This window comes from Artemia franciscana, unplaced genomic scaffold, assembly GCF_032884065.1.
Source record: "Artemia franciscana unplaced genomic scaffold, ASM3288406v1 Scaffold_1609, whole genome shotgun sequence".
Classification (NCBI taxonomy): domain Eukaryota; kingdom Metazoa; phylum Arthropoda; class Branchiopoda; order Anostraca; family Artemiidae; genus Artemia; species Artemia franciscana.
In genome coordinates, this window is record NW_027062887.1 from 37,851 (window position 1) to 50,327 (window position 12,477).

A 12,477-nucleotide genomic window follows, 5' to 3' on the forward strand; every position below is an offset into this window, starting at 1 on the left:
AATTATATTATTTTTTCTTGTTTTTCATGCGTCATGTATGGCCAATGTATTTTTTATCTATGCAGAAACTTGAAATTGCGATTAGAAAATCTTAGAATGTAATATCGTCGACTTTTGTTCCAATATGAAACTGAGGTCAATTGAAGGGTCAAATAAGTGGTTCGTTTTAATCACATGATCAAAAGGTTACGGGACAATAAAAATGTAGCCAAACATAGGAAAGAAATAGAGAATGATCGAAAGGAAATTTTTTTTTGTAGGGTGTAATGAGGGGATGAGTCCTGGAAATATTATTGAATCTTTGTGAGTTGTTTTTGTCTGTCCCACATGGACAAGGGGAGTTACAGGGGAAGTGCTTTATAGGGGAGGTAGTTACAATCTTTGTTTTTCAGATGTTTAAGTCTTCCTCTTTTTTTTCTCTTCTGTTGCCTTTTGTAGCTTTCTCTATGACCCTTGCCGATTTAAATAAATAAATATATGTCGATCTATCTAAGCAGAACCTTGAAATAGCGATTTAAAAGTTATATGAGAATGTTGGTGCAAAAGTTACTCACTAGGCTGCTGAAGACTCTTTAGAATACCTTTAATTTTGTCTGTCTTCGTTAGCTCGCATACGATTTCGAACTTTGAATCATTTCTAATGAAGGAAAACTTTATAAAAAGTACATAAAGAAATTATGTTTCGTGCAATGGGGGAAATGTTAGAAAGAACCAAGTCGTGCATCCTTCTAATAATCATATCGATCGCTCGTTAATGTAATCTCTTTTGCGGAGATGGGCGGAATTAGAGAACGTCGAAATATCAATATTACTTAGTTCAATATTCCAATTGCCAAAAATAGTATTTCATAGTAAGGTAATTACTGGAGTAATTGTACTTGAGTGCAATTTAGATATAAAATTTTAGATAAGATACAAAAAATTTTGTGTGTTTATATAGTAAAAATAGATTGGAAAATGAGCAAGAATTGTCGCTCATTAGAGGGGAATGCACCCTTTACCTATCCTCCATTGAATAAAATAAAATCAAATAATTAAAAACATGATCTAGTCCGTTCTACATTTATACCCTACGCCCTAGTTTCAAGCTTTAATTATTCTTTTAAATTATAATTACAGTAGAACCGACTGATGGAGATAGTAGTGATTCAATTGAGTTTTACTTTTAATGTCCAGGCTAGTAAAAACAAGGATAGATTATATACTGGTCTAGGTAAATTAGGTACAGGAAAAGAAAGTATTAACGGTTATAGACTGCTTTAATTTCGTATGTATAACACTTTTGTTATAACCGGTACAGTATGTTGTCATTAGTTGACCCATATAGTAGACATGATACTGACATGATGGTAACACGGCCGACCTAATTGATTATGTTATTATAAACAGATGACTGCCAGGATCGATACAAAACGCTAGGGCAATTGAGGGTACTGTTATTGGTGTTAAAAGTAAAGATAATCATATAATAGTGTCTTGGGTTAATCTAAAGCTGAGATTTGGAAAGGGCAACAACCTTCCGGGAAGTCATGACTTTGGTAGCCGCCAGGATGACAATTTGAGAGGAACTTTCCAGGAACAGTTGAGTAGTCAATTAGTGAGTCTAAAATTGGACAACGTAGAAGATAGATGGAATAATTATAGAAAAATAGTTTTGAAGTAGCAGATGTTGTCTTCGGGAGAAAAGTTAGAAACGTAACTAGGAATATTAGTGAAAATGCTTTTAAGTTAAGTAGAGGCAGAGGAGGGGGAAAATACAAGATATTAGAGTGATAGATCATATGTAAGGATCGTAAGGAAAGTAGAGAAAGTATTAAAATATAAATTAAGGAAGTGTAAAGTGGAGGCCATGAATAAAATTGCTAAATATCTAGAAGATGCAGCCAGATGGTATAATAGTAAAATATTGCATTAGCATGTCAAAAAAACTGAGAGGGAGTAGTTAATTCGGACTTGTCCAAGTTAAAGATAGGAAAGGGGTCACAATTAGTGATAAGGAAAGGGTTCAAGAGAGATGGGTAGAACATTTTAAGAATATGGTAAACCGTGATAAAGTTACAAGAAATGATTTAGAAAAGCATGGGAAAGTTTGTAACACTTTGGAACTGAAGGAAGATTTATTTTGTGTGGGAGAATTAGAGACAGCACTAAAACGATTAAAAAGTAATAACGCCCCTGATTCTGGGGCGTTAGTGAGGTACATGATTTTTTCTATATATGGTGGTTGTAAAGTTAGAGATAAATTTTGCAGATTATAAACATGATTTTTAAACAGGGGGGAGTGTCTACCGATTTTAGAGAATTTCAATTAACTTGCCCAATAAGATAGGATGCAAAATACTTAATATGATGATACTTATTAGACTTAGAGATGATTTAGACGAAGTTTTAATGGAAGCACAGTGTGGTTATAGGAACGGGAGAGGATGTGTCGACCATGTCTTCACTTCAAGATAGATAAATAAGAAATGCCTGACTCATTTCACCACTTCAAGCCTTAGCTTTATAGATTTTGAAAAGCTTTTGATTCATCCAATACAAGAGCTTTAGCGAAGGTCTTATAATTGTATGGTATACCAGATTAAGGTGACTAGTGCTATGTACGAGAATAATATTACTGCGGTCAAGGTTGGAAATGAAATTAGTAGCTGTTTTTGTATTGAATCTAGACTGAAGCAGGGTTTCGTTCCATCCCCATATATGAATCATTTTGGTGGAAATTGTCCTAAGGAGCACGACAAAGGCTACGGGAAGGGATTGCAACAACTGGGAAAGCAAAACTCTCCTAGAGGTAGATTATGCTGGGGATTTGAACGTCCTAGATTAAAATATTAGCAAAATAGGAACTTCTGAGATGTTTTGAGAGCTTGGGGCGCAAGAACAGGCTTAAGAATTAATGTTAAGGAGGCCAAGACGCTTAGACTGGGAATAAGTACAGGTGAGTGGTGAAGTGCAGTTCAATTCCACTTTCTGGGGCTATAATGAGAGAAAAATTAAGATGGTTTGGAGACGTACTGCGGATTAAGGGTGACAGATTTCCGAAGATTGTCCTTTTCGACCAACCGTTTAGGGCTAAATGATAATAGTGTATTTAAACCTTCTTCTTATACATAAAGTCCACTTAGAGGAGTACAAAAATACAGCAAAATGAAATAAAATGGAAACAATTAACAAGAAAAAACTCACAAGAGAAAAACAAACAACATCTCAGCTACTTTCGCAATACAATTAAGTGGAAAGTCGACAATGTTTTCTTGACGCTTTTGGAACCTATGCACAAGCTGGTCCATTTTTGAAGAAATTCAATAAAAAATAAGTTTTTTTTAAATGAAAGTAAGGAGCAACATCAAAACTTGAAACGAACAGAAATAACTCCATATGTTAAAGGGGCTTTTCCTCCTCAACGCTTCGCTCTTTACGTTAAAGTTTGACTCTTTCTCTTAACTTTACTTTTCAAAATAGTAAAAAACTTTAGCGTAAAGAGCGGGGCGTTGAGGAGGAAAAGCTCCTTTCATATACGGAGTAATCTCTGTTCGTTTTAAGTTTTAATGTTGCTCCTTATTTTCATTTAAAAAACTTGTTTTTTTATTTAGTTTCTGGACGTTTTTGAATCAATGCATGTTTTGATCTTGGCTCTCCGCCCATAAATAATTAAAACGAAATTTGCGTATTATTTGGCTAATTGGCTTTCTCATAGATTTAATCGGAAAATTTTGAAAAAAGGAGTGAGGGAGGAGGCCTATTTGCCCTCCAATTTTTTGATTACTTAAAAAGGCAACTAGAACTTTTATTTTTTTTACAAACGTTTTTGTTAGTAAAAAATATACGTAACTTACGAATTAACTTACGTAACGAACTTCTATATTTGTATGTTTCTATTGCGTATATGAAGGGGTTTACCCCTCGTCGATACCTCGCTCTTTACACTAAAGCTTAAATTTTGTCCCAATTCCTTAAGAATGACCTCTGAATCACAAAGGCCGTAGATTAGATAGTTGAAATTATTAAAAATACTTTAGCGTAAAGAGTGAGTACGATGAGGTAAACTCCTCATATGCGTTATAATTTTTGTTCGTTTTAAGTTTTAATGCTGCTCCTTACTTTCAGTAGAAAAAACTTTTCATATTTATTTTTTCATTGCTTTTTTTCAAATAAAGCTAGAAAATCGTGCGCCCCTTCATTGAAATTCTCTTCCCCCATGAGAAGTACCTGCTTGGAAATATCCTCCCAAGTAGCCTCCTCCTCAAATCTCTCCCCCTAAACCAAAAAATTCCCCTGAAAACGTCTGTACACTTCCCAGTAACCATTACTATATGTAAACACAGGTTAAAGTTTGTAACTTGCAGCCGTTCCCATGGGGACTGTGGGGGAGTAAGTCGTCCCCAAAAACATATTTATTAGGTTATTCGACAATGGTGAATAAAATGGCTATCTCAAAATTTTTATCCGGTGACTTTTGGGAAAAAATTAGCGTGGGAGGGGACCTAGGTGCCCTCCAATTTTTTTGGTCACTTAAAATGCGTACTAGAACTTTTAATTTCCGTTAGAATGAGCCCTCTCGCGACATTCTAGGACCACTGAGTCGATACGATCACCCCTGGAAAAAAAAAAAAAAAAAAAAAAATAAAATAAACCTGCATCCGTGATCTGTCATGTGGCAAAAAATGTGAAATTCCACATTTTTGTAGATAGGAGCTTGAAACTTCTACAATAAGGTTCTCTGATACGCTGAATCTGATGGTATGATTTTCGTTAAGATTCTATGACTTTTAGGGGGGGTGTTTCCCCCTATTTTCTAAAATGAGGCAATTTTCTCAGGCTCGTAACTTTTGATGAGTAAGACTAATTTTAGTGAAACTTATATATTTAAATTCAGCATTTAAATGCAATTCTTTTGATGTAACTATTGGTATCAAATTCCATTTTTTAGAGTTTTGTTACTATTGAGCCGGGTCGCTCCTTACTACAGTTCGTTACCACGAACAGTTTGATATCGAAAACGCCATATCTACTCGAAATGTGCCCATTGCGAGTCCAGAACGGCAATTGCAGAAGGTATTTGCGAAAACAGAAGAATAAAGATCTAATGATCTAAAAAAAACTCCACAAAGGGGCCAAGAAAAAGACTTGCGGTGCAAAAAAGTGTTGTAATTTCTGCCCAGGGTTATTTTGTGTTACTGCCCTTTAACTCGAGCTAGTAGCCCATGCGATTTTCGAAGCTTTTCTTTCAACACCGAGATATCGAGTAAATGGAAAGTAGTTCGTCCGTGGTTGGGGTGGGAGGATGTCATAAAGAAAGATGTAAGGATAATGGGAACTTCCTGGCAGGGTGTAAAGAGGGAGGCTTTGAATGGATTGTGATGGAAGAGGAGCGTGTGTAGCTGTGTTGGTATCAGGCGGCTTGGTGCTGCGGTGAGTTGTTAGTAGTAGTAGTAGAAGAGGTGATGTTGGGTAACGAGAATGGTGGACGAAGTAAAGATGTTAAATTTTGAATATGCAAGGCCCAGGGTGTTTTTCACAGTTGAAACAAAGTTTTCTTGGCACCCCGAAAGACGGAGGAAGATTTATTAGATGTTTTCCAGAGAAATTCTTTACGGAACCCTTTGGATGCCATTCTGACTGACCATATTTTAAACAGTAAGCTCTACGAAAATTGTGCTTTTATCCGGCTTTCTAGGGCTATAATGAAAGAAAGGTTGAGATGGCTAGGGCGCGTTCTGTGGATGAAGGATGACAGATTGTCTTTTTCGGCCAACTGTCTGACGGAAAGCAGGTAATCCCCAAAATGTGTGGGAGGAGGTTGAAAGGAAGGATTTGAGGGAAATAGGAAACTTCTTGGGAGGTTTTTAAAACGTCAATTTTTTTCTTACTTAACGGTTTTCTTTCAAAAACGTTTTTAAATTTGCTGTTACTATGTGGACTCAACTTTCTTCGTTACTAGGTTGCAGCGATTGCTGCGGCTATGATTTGGCGATGGTGACAAGTCAAAACACGTTGCGAAACACTTGTGTCAAGTAGAATTGATGACTCCTATATAAGAGCCATACATCTTGCTTGACAAAAATATTTCACCAAGTCGTTTTACTTGCCACCATTGCCAGATAGTTTTTTTTGCTATCCTTTGCTGAAGTCAGTGACTTGCCCTCAACACGTTTGTCTGAACCCACATAAAGTTTGAAAATTTTGTAGGTGTTAGTGGGAGCCCCGGTCTTCATCAACGTCAAAGTTTTAGTTTTGAAGACACTTATGGCATAATGGGTGCAAACCTACCTGCCCTGGAGCTAATGGCATCTGTGTGTCCTAAGCACTTTTCAAACTCTATCTTCATTATTTTTATTTTCACTTTCATTATGACTGTGTATTGTTTACACCGGTTAATGAACCTCATGAGAAATTTGATGTGCCATAAGAACTTTGGAAATTATTTTTAAGTATACAAACCAATTTATCCCAAAAATTAATACGATATATGGAAGTTTTGAGTAGGTGTTCCAAGAGAAAGTATGAAGTTCTATGAGGATTTGAAAATATTTGTTTCTAAAAAGTTTACCTTCGAAGGTAGGATATTACTTAGAAAAAAAATATAGAGAATTCGCAGTCAAAACTTGATAACAGAAACTTCAACTTCTGCGTTGAAAAAAATTTCTTAATTTTCTAGAAAATAGCTATTTCTAAGATATTACACAAATTTTATGTATCATGACAACATCGGAAATTATTTACAAGTGCAGGAAGCCATTTGATATGTAAGACACATAATATCATCTTGCGCGCTTTTCATAATATTTGGCCTACTCGATGAAAATATAAGATGTTTCAAACTAGAAACTTCAGAAAACAACCCCCCAAAAATTGGAATTCTTACCTACGAAGCTAGGGTGTTTTACATATGAAAAACTGTAGCAAATTTACTAAATCAAAATTCAGTATAAAAAAAATCATGGAAAGGAGTTTGTTTCTTGAAAACCAATGTTAGGTCAAGATCTTAAAAGCTCAAGATTTTTCTGGTCTGTAAAAAAGAAGTTATCTCTAGGACTCTAGGATATAGAAAAAAAAAATGATGCGCCATGACAACTTAGGAAAATATTTCCAAGTGAACGAAGCAATTTCGTATATACAAATGTTTACGTCCCATAAGGTAATTTTCATAGTAATACTCGATTGAAACACAAGAGGCAGCAAATCAAACATTTCAGTAAATAACCAAAAAATCTGAATTTCACATTCGAGATTGACTCTTTCGGAAACCAAGAAGTCTTGAAGAGAACCGGAATTTTGTTATCCGATTCTTACAACATAAATTTGTTCTGAAGAAGTCTACTTTCCCAGCTACGATAGTTTTGTTTTGCTACGGCAAATTTTACCAAGTTCACTGCAACTTTTCTGCCTCGTTTCATGACTCATACCCAGAAACCATTTTGAGTTTGCTTCTCCTATCATTTCGGACCGGCTATCACAAGAGAACGGCAACGAGATCACAGCGACGGTGACCACAAACGAGCAACGAGTGCTGCTCCACAACACCATGAGACTACTACAAAATACACCAGCACCAATGTCACACTCCTTTTTTATTTCAAGCATTCCATAACTATAATGTGAATTTCAGTTACTCCCCGGATCTCAATGACTTCTCATATAGGTTAAAAGACGTTTTTACTGGTGGGTCCGACCTCTCTGATTGTTCTGTCTAAAAATTGTTTTTTCTCGCAAAAAAGGTGCCATTTTTATGAAACAAGCAGTGTGTGACAGTGCAAGCTAGGAGTTTTTTTCTTTCCAAAATTCGTGGAAACATTCGATTTGGTGGAAGATATAAATTCTCATGTGAGTTAAGAAGTAGAGTAGATCAGTTATAGTTTTGGACTATCTTCCAAAACAAAGAAAAAACATTTCAAGATGTAAAAGCATTTTAGAATAATTTATAAAAAAATATGAATTCACATGTTTTGCTTCTGTGTTGTTCGAACGACGACTGTTGCCATGACGGTCATGACGACTGACGTCAACTGTAGACGATTTTTGCCTTTTCTTGGTGACGCTTATCAGCGGGTGATTGACGAGAGTTTCCGTTGGAGTTTAGAAACATGTTCGTTGAAACTAATATCGGAGTAATTTTTAGTTGGATTGTAAATGCCTGAAAATAAAGACACTTTATATGAACACCTTACGGAAATTTATGTTATGGATTGTTCTAGTCTTGTTGCAAATTGGTTGTTTCTCTAGACCTTCTACATATCTAAGAAATAACTGGCTTATATTCCATTTATAAGATCATGTTTGTTTTTGGTTATCTAAAATCCAAAAGGACTAGCTATACATGTCTTTGTATGCTAAGACTTTTGTAGAACAGGCAAGATCCTATCACCCATTAGCATTAGGGTAATATAAGCAGCAGCCTATTCGCCCCATGTTAGATTGGCCACTCATTTATATACTACAGTTTTATAAACACAATAATTTTCTCCGAGATGACCAATATATCGGCCCTGACTTTCACAAAGCCTTCATTTGATTGGAGGTCTCAGGGACTTGTTTGCTGTCCGGTTCTAAGGGCCTTGTATAGACTTGAGAAAAAATGTTTGTCCCTGACCAGAATTGGTGGGACTCATTGAGTTTCTTGAGGACATAACAATTTCAATGATTTAAATAATTTTAAATTGCATCATGGAACGTTAAAACGTTTAAGAACAACTGTCTTAATGGCATTTTGAATTGTCAGTTCCGAAATTTACACTGGAGTTATTAGGACTCAGAAATTCATCTTCCAGGGATTGGAAACATGAAATTACTTGATATAATTTAAATAAGTAGATGGAAAGGATATGGTACATCGGAATGGATAGGGCTCATGATAAAGTTTGAAGCATCTAAAGCCTTATTTAGGTTGGGAAGGTAGTAATAATAGAATTCTAGTTGCTCATTTTATGACCGAATAGGTTATATAGGAGTACTATTATTGTTGTCATGAATGCAGCGGTAGCTGAACCTAAGGACGAACCACGGCCCATAGTAACCAAAAATTAAAAAATCCGTTAAAAAAATTGGTAACTGCAAAAAAACTCCATTTCTTGCTGATTAAAGAATGGCAACTATTATCTGAATTAGTTTTAACTGTAAAATGCTATTTTGAATACAAATTTAAGGGAATTTCGAAGAGTAGCCGGGAACCACTTAAAAATGGTGTAGGATCGAAACAAAAAGTACCATTTGAATCGTTAATTTGAATTTGAAAATGTAGAAAGATGGATGGAGAATTTAGGGAAAATAGTTTACTACCTAGCTGAAGGTTTCATAGCAAGGAAAGTTAGAAATAAAGCTAGGAATATTAGCGAAAACACTTTAAGGCTGGTAGAAAAGAGGAGGGGTTCGTACCAGAGGTTTTTCAGTCATAGATCACATGAAAGTAAAAGAAAAGTCAGGGAAGTAGAGAAGGCATTAAAGTATTAATTAAGAATTTGGGACAGTGAGGCTATGGATAATATTGCCGAGGATCTAGAGAACTTCATGGGGAGTGAAGAATAGAGCTTTCAGTAGATTGTGGTATCGAAGGAGCGTGCGTAGTGATGTTGGCCTCAGGCGACATGGTGCTGCAGTGAAATGTTAGTATTAGTTGTATATTTTCGATTAATTTTCCGAGAAAACGGATCTTGAGTTGGAGTTTTATATATTAGTTAAAGGGTCTTAAGCTGGGGCCTGTTATGTGTGTGACTCAATATTTAATAATAAAAAAGGCTATATCTTAAGGGGGTTTGAAACTGCAGTGTCTTAATCTGGCCCAGGAAACAAAATATGTATCTAAATTCATAGAATCACTGTAATAGCATTTTGATATGTTCAGAATGCTGTTTCGCGTAAAAAAATAAAATGTAAGAAAAAATGATAACAGTTGTCGACTAAGATGAGTGTCGGTTGGACACTTTTTTTGTTTCGAACCTAAAAAAAAATCTATTGAAAAAAAATTGAGCTAATATTTCTTAAATGACAGAACAAAAGAAAGCAGTTTCTTTAACTTAATAGTGTTTCTCAAATTCCATGTAGTTTGATGTTTAGCACAGGCCTTATTTAAAACTCTGTTAAGACGATTGTAAAAGAAAAGAAGTGAAAACATTGCAGTAAGACGCTTAATGAATACATGTCCGTACGCTGAAGGGGCAAATACTAAATTCGAGTTTTTAATACTTTTTTCAGTGCGTTTCTAAGCTTGAGTTTCACCACTGTTTTAAAGATTATGACGTTAAAGGTCAGAGGAAGTGAAAAAAAGGCTGGAAAAGGTACAATATGTCAAAAAGGATACTCTCCTCGTGAATACTATTGATTTAAAGAGATCTCTTTTACTAAGGGATATTGAGAAACGGACTTTACCGGAGGAGGATTTGTTAGATATTTTCCAAAGGATTTCCCTCCGCATACTTTTTGGTACCCGTTTGACTGACCGTATTTCAAGTAGTACGGTGTTCGAAGAATGTGGTTCTATCCCACTTTCTAGGACTATAATGATAGAAAGATTGAGTGGCTAAAGATGAAAGATGACATATTTCCAAAAATCGTCCTTTTCGCCCACCATATAGGGTCGACCGAAAAAGTCGTCCCCTAATAGGGCGGGAAGTGGCTATAACGAAGGACTTAAGGAAAGTTGGAACTCCTTGGAAGGGTGTAAAGCGTATAGGTCGAAATAGTGGGATGGAGGAGGAGCGTCGGTAGATGTGTTGGCCTCTCGCGTTTTGTTGCTGCACCGAGTTGTTAGTAGTAGTAGTAGTAGTAAAGTAAAACAGTTCAAAATAGGGATGAAACCTTTTAATTGACAGTGAATAGATATAAAATTATTTACTGGAAATTTCGAACACATATACAGTGTTCAGCATCAGCAGTAAAACTGAGAAAAAGAGCTTTATTAGTGAAAGATAAACTTTTCCTGGAAAATATTATATAAAAAAAAGGTGAGTGCAAGTGATTTTTTGTTTTATTCAACAAATAGCAAGAAATCATTTCAATCATGACTTTCACCTTTCCAGAGAAAGATTGCTTAAAAAGTTATAAATATTATCTGAAAATAAAGCCGTAATACCTTCGTCAACTCTTGGACCAGGTGTAATTAATTAAAAAAGAGTTTTACTGCTGATGATGAACACTGTATATGTGTTCGAAATATCCAGTTAAATAATTTTATATCTATTCACTGTCAATTAAAAGGTTTCATCCCTATTTTGAACTGTTTTACTTTCGTCATTGAAAGGCAGTGTGGTCTTCGAAGTTATCTAAGTAGTAGTAGTATTAGTAGTAATTCGTTCAATCATTTAATCCATGCTAGAATATTTTTCAATAAGCACTGCTAACGGTGACTTCGCCCAAGAAGCTTTGCCCAAGAACCAGTACTGTCACTTACTTGAAGTACTTTTACTTGAAGTACTACTTGAAGTAAAATTTTCCATTACTTGTACTTGTACTTAAGTAAAAACTCTAGGGTGTACTTATTACTTGATACTTAAGTAAGATTACGAAATACTTATTACTCAAGATACTTTTAATGTACTTGTTTTTCAAATACTTTACCTTTGGCACGAAAATTTTGTGTGTGTGTTCTTAGGCAATGTACAAGAAAACATCACCTTTAGATTTAGAGCAAACTCAGATATAGGTTTTGTGTGTCTGTGCTTTGGCAATGTACAAGAAAACATCACGCTTTAGATTTAGAGTAAACTCAGATATACCTCCATGCCCTATTTTTGAATATGAAATAGGGTGTTTGTTTTTGACGAAAAAAAATATTATAGTATGATTAACACTTGGTTTAGTTTTTTGTTTAAAAGTTATATAACAAAGAAAATTGAAATTATTTCACAGTTCACTGGTGGACAGTGAGCTAAAATCCTTTGTTTTGTGCTAAATGTTGCATACTGTAGTCCATTTGGGCTTATATATCAGACATTATTGTTTAAGTTTTGTCATCTCGTCAACTGAACCAGATTTCTACCATTTCATCATCTTCAGGACCATATTATTGGTAAAACTACAGAAGCTATGAATCTTTGCCCATCTAAATGTTGTCTGCAATACATAAGTCTAGGGAATTCTAGCTGGATCCAATGCAGTGGTATTTTGTCAAATTCGTTCCAGCAAATTTAGACAAATCTGACTCACTCCATTCATAAGTTATAGGCCCTACAAAACTAAAGGAAAACTCAACTTTCTTAAGACTTGAAACCCTCTCCCCCTCGCCCTATTTGAGATACGGTTTGTGATACCAGAATTTGATATGAGCCCTGATTTTAGGCATCTTTCGTCTAGTTTTCATTCGGATCCGTTACTCCATTTGCAAGTTATACTAAATTGAACAGAAAACTTAAATTTTTCAGGAATTAAAACCCACTCCCCCTTGTTAAATTTGAGCTGGAGTCTGTATCTCAAAACTTGATATGTGTCTTGGTCTTAAGCCTCTTTGATTCAATTTTGATTCAGATCCATCACTCCAGTCGCAAA